Raw genomic sequence first — 13,215 nt, 5'->3', positions numbered from 1 at the left:
AACTGGGATTTTCTACCATATTCAATGGATTCTATCCTAAAGAACACACAGCCTTTCAGTGTGGGAATGTCTTAGGGTTTAGTCATTGGCTCATGCTATAATCTGCATGTTTGTGAACCCTAAACACAAATTCATATTGAAATCCTCATTCCCAAGGAGATATTAGCTGGTGCCTTTTGAGAAGTGATTGGGTGTTGAGGGTAGCATCCTCATGAATGAGATTAGTGCCCATATAAAAGAAGCCCAGAAAGCAGCCTAGCACCATCTACCAGGTGAAGGTAAGCCAGAAGGATGATGTGTGAATCAGGAAATAGGCTCTTACCAGATGCTGAATCTGTTGGTAGAGACTTCCCTATCTCCAGAACTGAGAAATAAATTTCTGTTGTTTACAAGCTACCTAGTCTATAATGTCTTATAGAAGTCCAAATGGACTAAGATGGACCTTTTTTCTTTTTATCTGAATGTACTCCATTTATGTGTTGAAGACTTTCACATTTATGTCTTTGCCTAGACTGTTTCCTTCAACTTCAGATTCCTATATCCAACTGCCTGATGACATTCTACTTAGGCATATAAAATTTGAAATGTCCTAAATGTATCCCTTCATAGTCCCCTCCAAAAAGTGTTATACTCGAATTCGGGACCCCCAAAGACCACCAGAGACCCAAGATTGATGCAAGCAGCAAAGAGGTGTTTATTGTGAGCTAGCTCGGTCCTCCGCACACACACACAGCAACTGGTGACGCTGAGAGGCCCTGAGCCCAGGGTTTGCATCAGTTTTATACATTCTTTGGGGAGGGCAGGGACTTCACATACATCATAGCAAATCATCACACGCCGCAGGAAAATCAAATAACAACTCTAAAACATGATTAGCACATTCACTGGCGGGAACGAGTTGGGTAGGGGTGATTGGTCAGTACAAAAGGGGTATTCATTTGAACGGATTGGTTTAAGCCAAGAGGGGTGCACGTGCTGAACTACATGGTTTCTCCACATGTTATCAACCACCATAAACTACTGGGAGGGTCATCTGGCATCCCAGGTATTTCCCTGGCTCATGCTGATTGGTGGCTGCTAGGGGACTGCTATGGATCCCCACCTAGCCTGACTGAGTCAGGGACACTTGGAGCAGCAGATCTCTCCTGTTATTTGTAGATAAACAACTTAGCAGGGTGGGAATGTGCTTAGGAGTGCTCTATGGGGTTTTCCAAGGACAAAGGCCATGTTCCTTCCTTGGACAGGTTTTGCTCTGAGATAGAGGCTGGTTTTTCAAAAGGTTCCTTCTCCAGTCTTCTACATTTCACTGAAAGGCAACTCCTTTCTTAGTTACTTGAACCAAAAGTTCTGGAGTCATGCCTGACTCCTCTCTTCCTCTCCCATGACATATCTGATCCAACACAAAGTCCTATTTTTGTTCTATCTTCAATGCTTGTGTAAAATTCAACCACTTATTATCTTCATTGACACCACCATGGTCTAGTCACCATCATCTCTCCCAGAGTTATTAAAACAGTCTTTTAACTTGATTACCTGCTTCCACCCTTGCTCCTTCCATCTACTTTCAACATTCAGTCAGTGTGATCTTGTTAAAATGTGGGTCTGGTCACATCACTCTTAGTCTTAAAACCTTCTGATGGCTTCCTGTTTATTCAAAGTGAAAGCCAATACCCATACAGTGGCCTGTAAAGCTCTGAATAACCTGGGCCCCTGACCTCACTGAACTCTTTCCCTCATGGACTCCATTGCCACCATATTCCATTTCTCACCTTTTCACCTACACTCCTAGAGGGCTTTCACACTTCCTTTTTGCTCTGTCTTAAGAGTTCTTTTCCAAGATATCTACAAGGACAGTTCTCTTGCTTCCTACAGTTCTTTCTTAGTAGCAATTGCTCCCCTAGTCACTCCCTCCTAAAATATCAATGTTGCTCCAGCTCAGCTTTATAGCTCAACTGTTTATTTTTATTTTATTTTTCTCTTCAGAAAAATACATTTAAATGTACTTACTTGCTTTGTTTATTCTACATATCCTCTTCTAGTCCTCATTTTCCAGGGGGGTAGGAATTTTTTGTCAATTCCCCCCCCTAGAATCCTCCATAAATATTTGTTGATTGAAGTGATGGTCCTAGGACAGAGACCCCTGGGACAATTGTTTTTTAAATGTCTATTTTCCCTGGGTGTGGTGGCACATTCCAGTGATCTCAGAGGCTCCAGAGACTGAATCATGAGAATTGTGAGTTCAAAGCCAGTAAGCAACTCAGTAGACCCTGTCTCCAAATAAGCAACTCAGTAGACCCTGTCTCCAAATAAAATACAAAATAGGGCTGTGGACGTGGCTTAGTGGTCAAGTGCCCCTGAGTTTAATCCCTGGTTTCCCACCCACCCACCCCAAAAAAGTCTACTTTCCTAAACCTTTTATTTTTATCTAGCTTTCTCTCTTCTGGATCTTTCCTCATTTATCAATTGCTAAGCAAGATTTCTGTGAAAGAGAGAAAAACTTTCAATTCTTTTCAGTAAACAACTATTATATTCTTTACTTCAAGACACAGGAAATCATTTTTTCAGTGCTGACATTTTTGGTCAGCACAAGGTGAAGTAGGGCTATGGATCAGGGCTCCTCTGTTTGCAAGGAACCTCTAGGGATTATTATAGAAAAGCATCTTTTTAATCTTTTTATATTTTTAATTACTTAAAGAATAAGAGCACATGTAGACCTGAGCTAGGGATGAACAGGAAAGTCCCCCAGAGTCATGAGGCCCAGTTTGCCTCTCAGCATCTTTCTCTGCACATCTGCTCCATTTTTTTCTGGAGGCTTACTTACCAACTTCCGGAGCTTACTCATAATTTGTTTCCTCTTCAGTTTGCACGGGCCATAATCTACCTCAGGACTTCCGTTTAAGTCAGCTCCCATCCCCCATTTCTGACTAGTTCAACCTCTGTTTCTCAAAATTTGCCTGGCTTTGGTTTCCAAAAGGGGACAGTCTGCAGACTGTTCTGGTTAGTGACTACCCCATGTCCATCTGCTGTGGTTAAAGTTTGCAAAGGGTCCTATTAAACCTTAACATGCCCCAGAAGCTTTGAGGAAGGTGGTTAGATGGGAGTTCCTTCCCAGCCCTCTATTGTCAGCTCCATACAAATGAGCTCCTGTTCCTTTGGATTGCTATTTGTTTAACTCTTAACAATTCCAATTTTGACTTTGAAGAGTGCCCTAGGACACTGATGTTGACTTATGTCTGATCCCCTTCTTTGCTTTATCTTAGTACCAACTAGTAAACAGGCCTCCATAAAGCTTGAACTTAACTTTGTTTTGGGAAACCCTAGCCCCAAATTTCTAGAGGTTCCTTCAGCTTCCTTCAAAGCTTGAAGGTCAGAGAGTAGACAATGTTTTTGAGGCATTTGATGCATCTTTTTTTCCTCATTCAGGACTACATTTTATAAAATGCCTTTGTGTTGCATTGTTTCTGGAAATAAAAGTTCTATTAAAATTGATTTGATTTGGTTGTAGAAATTTTTTTTAAGATAAGGGTTACTTTGAAAAAAATCCTGAATTTCAAATGTATGTGAATACTTTTTAGAATCAGGAAATATTAAGAAACTGTTGATCTTATTTGGATGGCATAGAGAAAATTCTGGGATATTCCTATTTCCATGGCACAGGCTGGTCCATTGCTAATGCTGGTGGGGCCAAGAACAGGATACCCCAAAATATGGTTCTTTGGCATGCTGAGTACTTTCAGCTCAAGGACACTGGAAAGACTGAGAAAAAAAAAAAAAAAAAAAAAAAAACCTTGGGCTGGGGATGTGGCTCAAGCGGTAGCACGCTCGCCTGGCATGCGTGTGGCCCGGGTTCGATCCTCCAGCACCACATACAAACAAAAGATGTTGTGTCTGCCAATAACTAATAAATAAATAAATATTTTTAAAAAACCTTATACTAAGGTCTCTGACCTTCTACTGCCCTCCTGCCTCTTACTACTCTTTCTCCCCTGAAGCAAGACATAGAAACCTGAATTTCTCTTTCCCAATGCAGATCATAGAAACTAGAACCCCTTTCTCCCAAAGCAAGCCATAAAACTTAAAAATATTACTCTGGCCTTCCTTTGCCTTTCTGTGCAAGACCTGGCCATAAAGAAATTCTCTGACCAAACTTGTCTGATAGTGGATCATAAGATTCTCATTCTAGAAGGGTCTTGTTCTAGGAAGAAGGAATGCTATTCAGAGAGGCCAAGAAGAATCTGAACAGGAAGGCCTTGCAGAGATAAAACTTTAATTAAATAAATCTTCTATGCTTTTATCTTTTTTTTCTGCCTTTTGTTATGGGGTATTGACCATACCGTTATGATAGGTAAGGAAAGATAAAACCCCTTTTCTTCCTGCACTGGAGTCTTGTCTTCTGCTGTCATATAGAAATAGAAATGGAGAACTTGTGGAAAAGAGCAGAGGCCCACAAATTTGATATCTATTAGACACATGTCATTTTGATTTGGAACATCATCTGTAACTAGAAGATAAAATTAGCTCCTTTTTTTCCCTATGCTTTTATGACACAGTGTTTGATTCCTAATGTTCTGAAAAAAAATGCTAATCTGAGTTTTTCACAGTGCAAACTAAAATATATTTCCTTTAAGAAAACAACAGGCTCAGCGCAGCTGTAGCAATTATATTTACTTTGTAAATCAAATTTGTTGCTGGTCTCTGCTTCTGTGGTTAGAGATCGAAACAATGTATTAACTGCAAGTGTTACTTCCTCATTTTTTAAGGGGTGGGTTTTTGTTTTGTTTGGTTTTGCTTTTTAATGCATTGCTTATAACCACAGTTTCCCTCAAATGCCAACACAGAGTCAAATAACTGAACAATTAATTGTCAAATATTTTATCTGTTACATCTAAAGTATAAATTGTCTCAAAACCAAAACAAGACACCTCCCCCTTCACACTCCAAACTGTGCAGTTTTCACAGTCATATAGGTAGTTCCTTTATTTTATGAGGGAATAAATTCAAGCTTCCCTGAATCATCAAGATCTAGGACAGAATCACTCTGGCAATAATGACAGTGTGGTGCCCAAACAGCCCTCTGACCTGACATACCTGGTCTAAAGTAGAGAGGGTCAGCTTCTGTTCTAATCTTTTGGCTCTCGAGTATTTCTTTGCCACCAGAATCTGGACTCCTGCCCAATCTTCAAAACTGCTTTATTCAAGCCTTTGTGACTTTTGATCACCATTGCTTCTCACCTTCTCCCTTCATGGAGTGGTGGCCTCCAATTCTGCTGATCTCTGAGTCCCAGGTGTCTGCTGGCTTGTTTGCCTTTAACCTCCCTAGATATGCAGGTTGTACAAGGGTGGGGAGGTGTCTAACCTATTTACCTTTGTATACATAACCCTAGCACAATGCAGGTGCTATTACATATTTATCTATTAATAAGAGAATTACTCAGCATGAATCAGCAGCTAGCAGCCATGCACTTTTTGTCTTTTTTTTTTTAAGTTCACTTTATAAAAAATCAGTACTGTACACACATGTTGGCTTCTAATCTAATAGTCTAACAATGAGAGTCTAAGGACCATCCATCCACCCTACTATTGTTCTCAGTCACACTGTTGGCTTTATTTGATTGATCTGACAGTTTAAACAGGTGTTCATTTTTGCATCATGCATCTGATGCTCTCCCCCTCACTTCTCTAGCTGTATCTATACTGGTTTTTCAGTTCCTCAAATGAAGCAGGTTCCTTCCTGCCTGTGGTCCTTCCCACTGCATCTTCCTCAGCCTGGGATTTTCTCCATCTTGCCTTCTGTGATTTGGCTAACTCTTGCTGTTTTTTCAGAGGCCAGCATAAATGTATTTCCTCACAGTTGTGCTAATTCCCTGATATAACTGATCTTCCCTGTGTTTTTTGACCTAAAATTCTATTTTTGAACTCTGTATATTTATAATTATATATTTACCTGATATCCCCCTCCCCCTGTTTAATGCCTATTTCCAACACCTTAGTACCTACAGGTGTTCAATATTTATTTGTTGAAAGAATTAATAAGTAAGTGATTGGAGTATCCCCTTCCTCCTCCATACCACCATGTGTTAAATGGGCTGGAAGTATCTATCTATCTATCTATCTATCTATCTATCTATCTATCTATCTATCCATCCATCTATCTATCTCCTGATAGACAAAACCAAAAAGGAAACATAATGGGTTCTGGAGGTCTCTTTAGATATTTGCTGAGAGCCGCCTCAGATATTTTAAAAGAAACATATATATATTCAATCAGAAAAACGCAAATTGGTATTCCTAACATTGTGTTCTAGACAGGAATTATGTTTCAGTAATAAATCCTTGCATGGATCTATATAAAGGAACAATTGATAATACAGTGAGCCATAACTTTAAATACTGTTTTATAGAAAATACAAAAAAGTCTATGAATGACCCGTTCTTATGTGGATATTTGATAGATTCTAAGAGGATCATATTAGAATTTCACAAAGGTATTTCAGTGAGGAGCTAATATAATATAGGTAAGCTGCTTTTCTTGATGAACTATAAGGAAAAATTTACTAAGAAAGAGATAAGTAGAGGCCAATATGTTCTTTCTAAAAATTGCTTATAATAAAAACTTCTAACATAAAGGAGAAAAAGTTACTTTCCTTTATGCCTCTTACCCAAGTTTCTACCCTGAGTTCCCAGGTTAAATAGAACATTACTCTAAATCTAAATTTGTTACAATCACACTCTGAGAATCATTTGCAAATATACGTTACCTGTAGGATAAACTGACCTGTTAAATTGTAGGGTATTTTTTTATTGTCCATTTTGATTTGCAGTAGCTTCCAAAAATGTTTAGCATAATTTATCCTAAGCTGATTCTTCTGAACATAATTAGTGAATTCAGCTGTTCTCTAACTGTTCTTGTGAATTTTCATATAAATAATTTAAGAATTAAAGATCATCTGTAATAGATCTGTAAGATAGTTGTTGTCTGGGCTGGAGATGTGGCTCAAGCGGTAGCGTCCTCGATCCTCAGCACCACATACAAATAAAGATGTTGTGTCCGCCAAAAACTAAGGAATAAATAATAAAATTCTCTCTCTCTCAAAAAAAAAAAAGTTAAAAAAAATAGTTGTTGTCTGACTTCCTATCATCATTCACCATTTTGGAAAAGAAATTTATGCACATTCCTTTCCCTGATTGGTTCAGAGATTGTACAGACACTCAGTGTGGGTCAAGGAAGTATATTACATTTGCTGATTTCTGGGAAAGGGGGTTGTCTTCCCAGCTGGACAGGAAGTGCCATGGGACAAAAGGCTCAAAGCTGCTGCCCTAACTTGTTACCAAGAACAGTCAAAGATGATGAGCTATACCGTGTAAAGATGAATAGAGAGAGATGGCTTGAGGACAGCTTGAGCCCTAAATTCAGACATGTTTGGAAAAATATTCTTTTTGCTTAGGATAATCTATTTATTTTATTTTTTGCTTAGGATAATTTAGGTTAGATATCTAACTGAAATAGCTTCTTCAGAAGATGGGAATACTTACAGTGACTAAGATCAAAGTGCAATTGTCCCCCTTAGCTGTGGTTTCTCTTTCCTTGGGTTTCAGTTATCCATGGCCAACTCCAATCTAAAAACATTTTTTTTCAAGGAAAAGAGAGAATACATGCATATAACTATTATAACATTACCCAAATTTTGCTGTTATAACTGTTATTATATAACTGTTATTACAGTACATTGCTAAATTGTTAAACTTTTATTATAGTTCATTGTTAAAATTGTTCTATTTTATTGTTCATCTTTTACTGTGCTCAATTTATAATTAAATTTTTCATAGATACATATGCTTAGGAAAAAAACATAGTATATATAGGACTCATTACTAGGTATAGTTCAAGCATCCACTGGGGTGGATCTAGAAATATATCTCTCACAGATAAGGGTGAACTATTGTAATATCCTTTACGCATACCTAAGAACATTCCAATTGAAAGGTCTAAAATATACTTGATTCTAAAACATTAAATGAAAACTGTCAGAATGTCACTCTTATTCATTATAATTCTGCCATAATATTCAACACTGATTAGAAAAGAAGTAAAAGTTCAGTTTTTACAACAAGATTATATACATTGAAAGAAAGCCAGTAAGTTTGTATAATGAATGCTGGAATGATTCTGACATTTATTTGACTACTTCAAGGCTGAAAGGAAAAATCAAGAAGCTCAGTGTTCATATGGTTATGTTTTGTGTTTTATCCCCTTGCAGAATAGTCAGTAATCCACACCCAGAGTCCATAATATGTTCTACTCTTTCAAGGGAAGAGAGGACAGACTAAAGCCCTTGTAACCTGGAATAACAACAGACATCTCCTTTTCACAGAAGATTTACTGCATACCAAATCCAATCTGAAGAGACCAGTGAGGGTAAGCAGTTGACCAGGATTGAAATTGATCATTTAGGGTAGATTTAAAAGATTCTGTAAGTGAAAAATTATCTCTTTATTCTTCACTCTTCTTGAGATGATTGCATAGATACCAGCAAAAAATATTTGCTCTAATGAATTATTGAACAGGGAGAATCCTATGAACCACAGGATGAGGAAACATTTTTAATATTTATTTTTTAGTTTTAGTTGGACATAATATTTTTAATTAATTTATTTATTCATTTTTATGTGGTGCTGAGGATCAAAGCCAGGCCCTCACCATGCTAGGGGAGCTCTCCAAAGCTGAGTCACAACCCCAGCCCTGGAAACAATTGTTATAAGCCTGCAAATCTCACTGAAACAGCTCAGTTCATCAGAATTAGATCTTGTGCTTTTATGGTGCCCCTGTAAAAGCCATCTCATGGTCAACCATGTCTCAAATATATACCCAGTATTGTTCCTATTAGCTATATCCAAGACCATTCTAGTTATTTAAAAAATTTTTGTATTTAATGTATTTAAATTTAATAACTTCAACTTAAGTGTGAAATTCATAGCCATATATATATATATATATATATATATATATATATATATATATATATATACACTTTATAAATTACAAACATAGGCAATAGCTATGTTTTCTTTTGGAGAGTTTTTTTTGAAAACTTATCTCTGGCAATGATTTAATTAATATATAAACTGAACAGAGGCAGGCTGCCCCTTGAATAGTGGAGAAGCTCAAATGCCAATTAGTACCTTTTTTTCAAATATATTCTTGAAAACTGAACTCTGCCTTAATGTTTGATATTGCTTTTGATATAATGAAACCATTCAGAAATGGAACTAATTTTAGGAGCTGCTTGATTTCATGCTCCAATAAGCCATTAAGGTGCATTTTCAGGGCCTTTACTAAGGTACATAACAAATTCAGATTTGTATGATTCTATTTTCAAGTTCTGCAAAGGGAGACTCACTTCCTCCAGCTTCCTTGTAATCCCTGGGTTTCACACATACCCCCTCAGATTCAAATTGGGTCAATGCATTCATTCCATCTTTTAACTGATCATCATGGCTGAGGGGCATGCTGGGTAAGGAGGATGGTGATAAAATGAACCCCTTAGCTTAGGTCCCACCCAACATAGAGTGGATTCAGGAGTGAGGATGGAGTTGTTCATCCAGAGCAAAATTGGGGTAATGTTGCCATCATAGAGAGGAGCATATGCTCTGGATAAAAGAACCAAATATCCACTCTAAGGTAGAATACAGGTGTTCTACTGGCAGAGAGGCCTGAGACTGAAGCCAGCATTCCTGTGGGCCTCTTCATGAAACCTCTCCTTCTGATCTAAGAAGGGTACAATATTAGTTGAGGTATCAAATAGTACTGTTTCATTGCCATGGACTAAATTGTGCCCTCCTAATCTTTATGTTGAAGGCATAATTCCCATTATGATGAAATCTGGAGCTGGGGATTTGGGGGAGGTAATCAGGGTTAAATAAGGTCATGAAGTAGGGTCATCATGATGGTATTAGTAGCTGTATAAGAAGAGAAAGGGGTGGGGGGAGAGAGAGAGAGAAAGAAAGAAAGAGGGAGAGAGGGAGAGAGAAAGAGAGAGAGAGAGAGAGAAAGACTGAGAGAAGGAGAGAGGGAGAGATGAGAGATGAGACAAGACAAGACACAGGGAGAAGAAAGCTGCCCACAACATAGGAAACTGGCCCCAGTTCTACAAGTACCTTGATCTTGTGCTTCCCAGCTTCCAGAACTGTTTAGTCTATAGTTAAATAAATACATGTTTATAAATAAATAAATGTGTCTAGTTTCTCAGTCTATAGAGTATTTTGTTATAGCAGCCTGAGCAGAATATAATCATATTTGGGAAATAAATAATTAAAGAACTTGTCTTTATAGCTCAAATATTCTTGTGAAGTACAGAGATATTCTGGAAAAGGTCATCAAGTGCTTCCATGAGAAGGAATTTCAAATGTAAACTTTCCTTTCACTGTTGAACATATTTTTTCATGTATCTATCCAGGTATTGTTCAATCTGATGCTTGTCTCATGGACAACCACAAAGCATCTTGATTTGGAAATAGATATGCAGCACATGCATATTAAAAATATCATCCGGGCTGGGGATGTGGCTCAAGCCGTAATGCGCTCACCTGGTGTGCGCAGGGCGCTGGGTTCGATCCTCAGCACCACATAAAAATAAAATAAAGATGTTGTGTCCACCAAAAACTGAAAAATAAATATTAAAAAATTCTCTCTCTCTTTAAAAAATTATCTAATCATTTGAAAATATATTTTATGAGAAAGAAGTTCCACATTTCAGCCATTTTATCAACAAAAAAACTCAAGCAATTCACTAATAAGGAGAGGGATTTATTTTTTAGTATCAAGTTTATGACACAAAGCTTATGTTTCACAGCCAATATTTTCCTCTTGTTTCTTTTCCATCTTTAATTTTTGTGTTCCAGGTAACAAGGACAAAGTGAATCATGATGTCAAATTAGCTGATTCTGCAGAAACTCAAAGAAGGGGGTGCTATTTTAGAAAAATAATTTAATTCTAAATCTGTTTCTGAAGAACTGTCACATATAGGTTTTAACTGGGAAACTGTTCTAAGAAGGTAGAGGCATTTCCCCATGGTTTTGATTGTGTTCTTCTTGAAAGTTTCCATTTAATCATGAAAAGGTTTGAGCCTTTTGAAAACAGCAAGAAAATCAATTATCAGGGTTTCAATTTTCTCCAGGCAATTTTCACCATTTCAGCATGCCCAAGAGAAAAACAGCCTATAATTTCATTATGCTGAAGAATTTGGCAAGCCGGCTAATGGTTTTACTAAAAGTAAAGAAATCCCTTCGGTGGCATCGGAGGGAAGTTATGTCTGAATCACTTGGAATCATTGTGGAGAAGCCTTTGTTCCTGGAGATATCCGTGAGGATTTTCTTGGGAAGAAAAGGTGTCTGAATATTCTTAATCCTTGGACAGATTCATCAAACTCGCTGTTTCATTTAAACCTTTGCCAAATGTGACTCATGTTCCATCAAACAAGCCTCTCCGTAGGCATCTTCATCTTCAAAACATCAACACCAAAAATCATCTTGTGTTTCTTTCCCTGCTGCGATGATGAAATCTGTCTCAAAAGAAAAATATTAGTATTGATTTTATAATCCCAGAGACTGTAGCATACAGATAAGGCTGTTACTTAGAAATATATTCTCAAAATGTTTTTTGGAGGTTTATTTTTGTAGGGGGTAGGGGAGAGAGAGGAAAAGAGCAGAGAACAGTTGCATGGGAAGATCTGAAACCATGAGCCAAGGTAAAAAGCAAAAATAAAGTGAAATTATCCAACATTGTTGACTGTAAAAAGAAATTGAAACAGATTATAAAGGAAAAGGAGTAAATTTCTCATGCAGAAATATTCTGTTTTTGTGGTACTGGAGATAGAACCTGCCATCTAAGCATGCACTCTACCCTGAGCTATGACCCCAGCCCCAGAAATACTTCAAGAAAAGTTCTATTGGCTTTTTCCCCAAGGGAGGTAGGTGGAATAACAATCTCCAAAAGGTGGGGCTGTACCTCTGCAGGCATTTAGAACTGGTCTGAACAAAACCCCTGCAAGATTCTTGCAGCAGTTAACACTGTGGAGAAGAACTGGGAAAGAGGATAAATACTCGTTAGCTTCTTCTGACTCTCACCTCATGGAATCCAGGCAGCTCAAAACTCCTGTTGCTTTCTCTTGGCAGTTTGAATTCAAATTCTCCTTGACCAGAAAACTGATAATTTGCTATTATAAACCTTTTTTTTTGCTTGGTTCCGCAGGTATTCTGTAGCATTCCATTGCACAAATAGTTATAATTTAAAATCAGCTGCTTTAAACACTAACGTTAGGCTTTACAGATGCTACCTCATGCTTCAAGATCCTGATAACTCCTATTAACATAAGAGCTAGACACCAAGCTGACTAGTTGGAATTCAAACCCTGAACCATCTCATCATAAGAAGAAAGAACATGAGTTTGATTCATATAAACTTGGGTATAGAATCTGTCTTAGTTTCTCCATTGCTGTCCCCAAGCTTTCAACTATTCTATCCCAGAGACTCCTTTATCCTTTCACTGGAATTGATTTCTAGCTTGAGACACTTCTCTGGGAGCTTGTACGAGTCATTCCATCAATATTCAAAAGAGAGAGTCCAGGAGTCTAGTTTCTCCCCAAAGCAAATGTATCAATTCATATTTTTGCATAATATACAGCTTGAAACATTTTTCTACAATCAAATTTAATTTCTATCATAAATGTTAATTTCGACCTGGTAAGGAAAATTTTATTTTTTCCAATCCAGATTTAATCTAGTCAAATCAGGACTTTTTAAACTATTTCAGAGTAAACACATTCAATTTAAGTTTTTTCCTAGCATCTCAATTTTGCCCAAGTGGCATCTAATTCTAAGAAGATGTAGTAGGTTATGCAACCTCAGGTTGTATGCATTTCTTCTTTCTCTGAGAATGGAAGTAGAAAGGTAAAAATGTTATAACAATGGCTAAGGAACTGCAAAGGATTTAATAAGAATGTGTTACAGAATGTAAGCCAGTTTGCCGGAAATTTTATGTATTTTCAGTTATGTGGTAGAAGCATTAGCTCTAATGAAGACCCTGAAACTGTGCTGGCAAAAGCTGTCATGAATTTGACAGTAGAGCTACAGCCTAGAGGTAAGGTAGGTCTTTGCCACTGGATCAAAAGAAAGACTGACTATAATAAGCTATGGAGTTTTGATGCTTTCTTTGAATT

This window comes from Ictidomys tridecemlineatus, chromosome 8, assembly GCF_052094955.1.
Source record: "Ictidomys tridecemlineatus isolate mIctTri1 chromosome 8, mIctTri1.hap1, whole genome shotgun sequence".
Lineage (NCBI taxonomy): Eukaryota > Metazoa > Chordata > Mammalia > Rodentia > Sciuridae > Ictidomys > Ictidomys tridecemlineatus.
The sequence above is the reverse complement of the archived record's forward strand: the minus strand, read 5'-3'. Positions refer to the sequence as shown.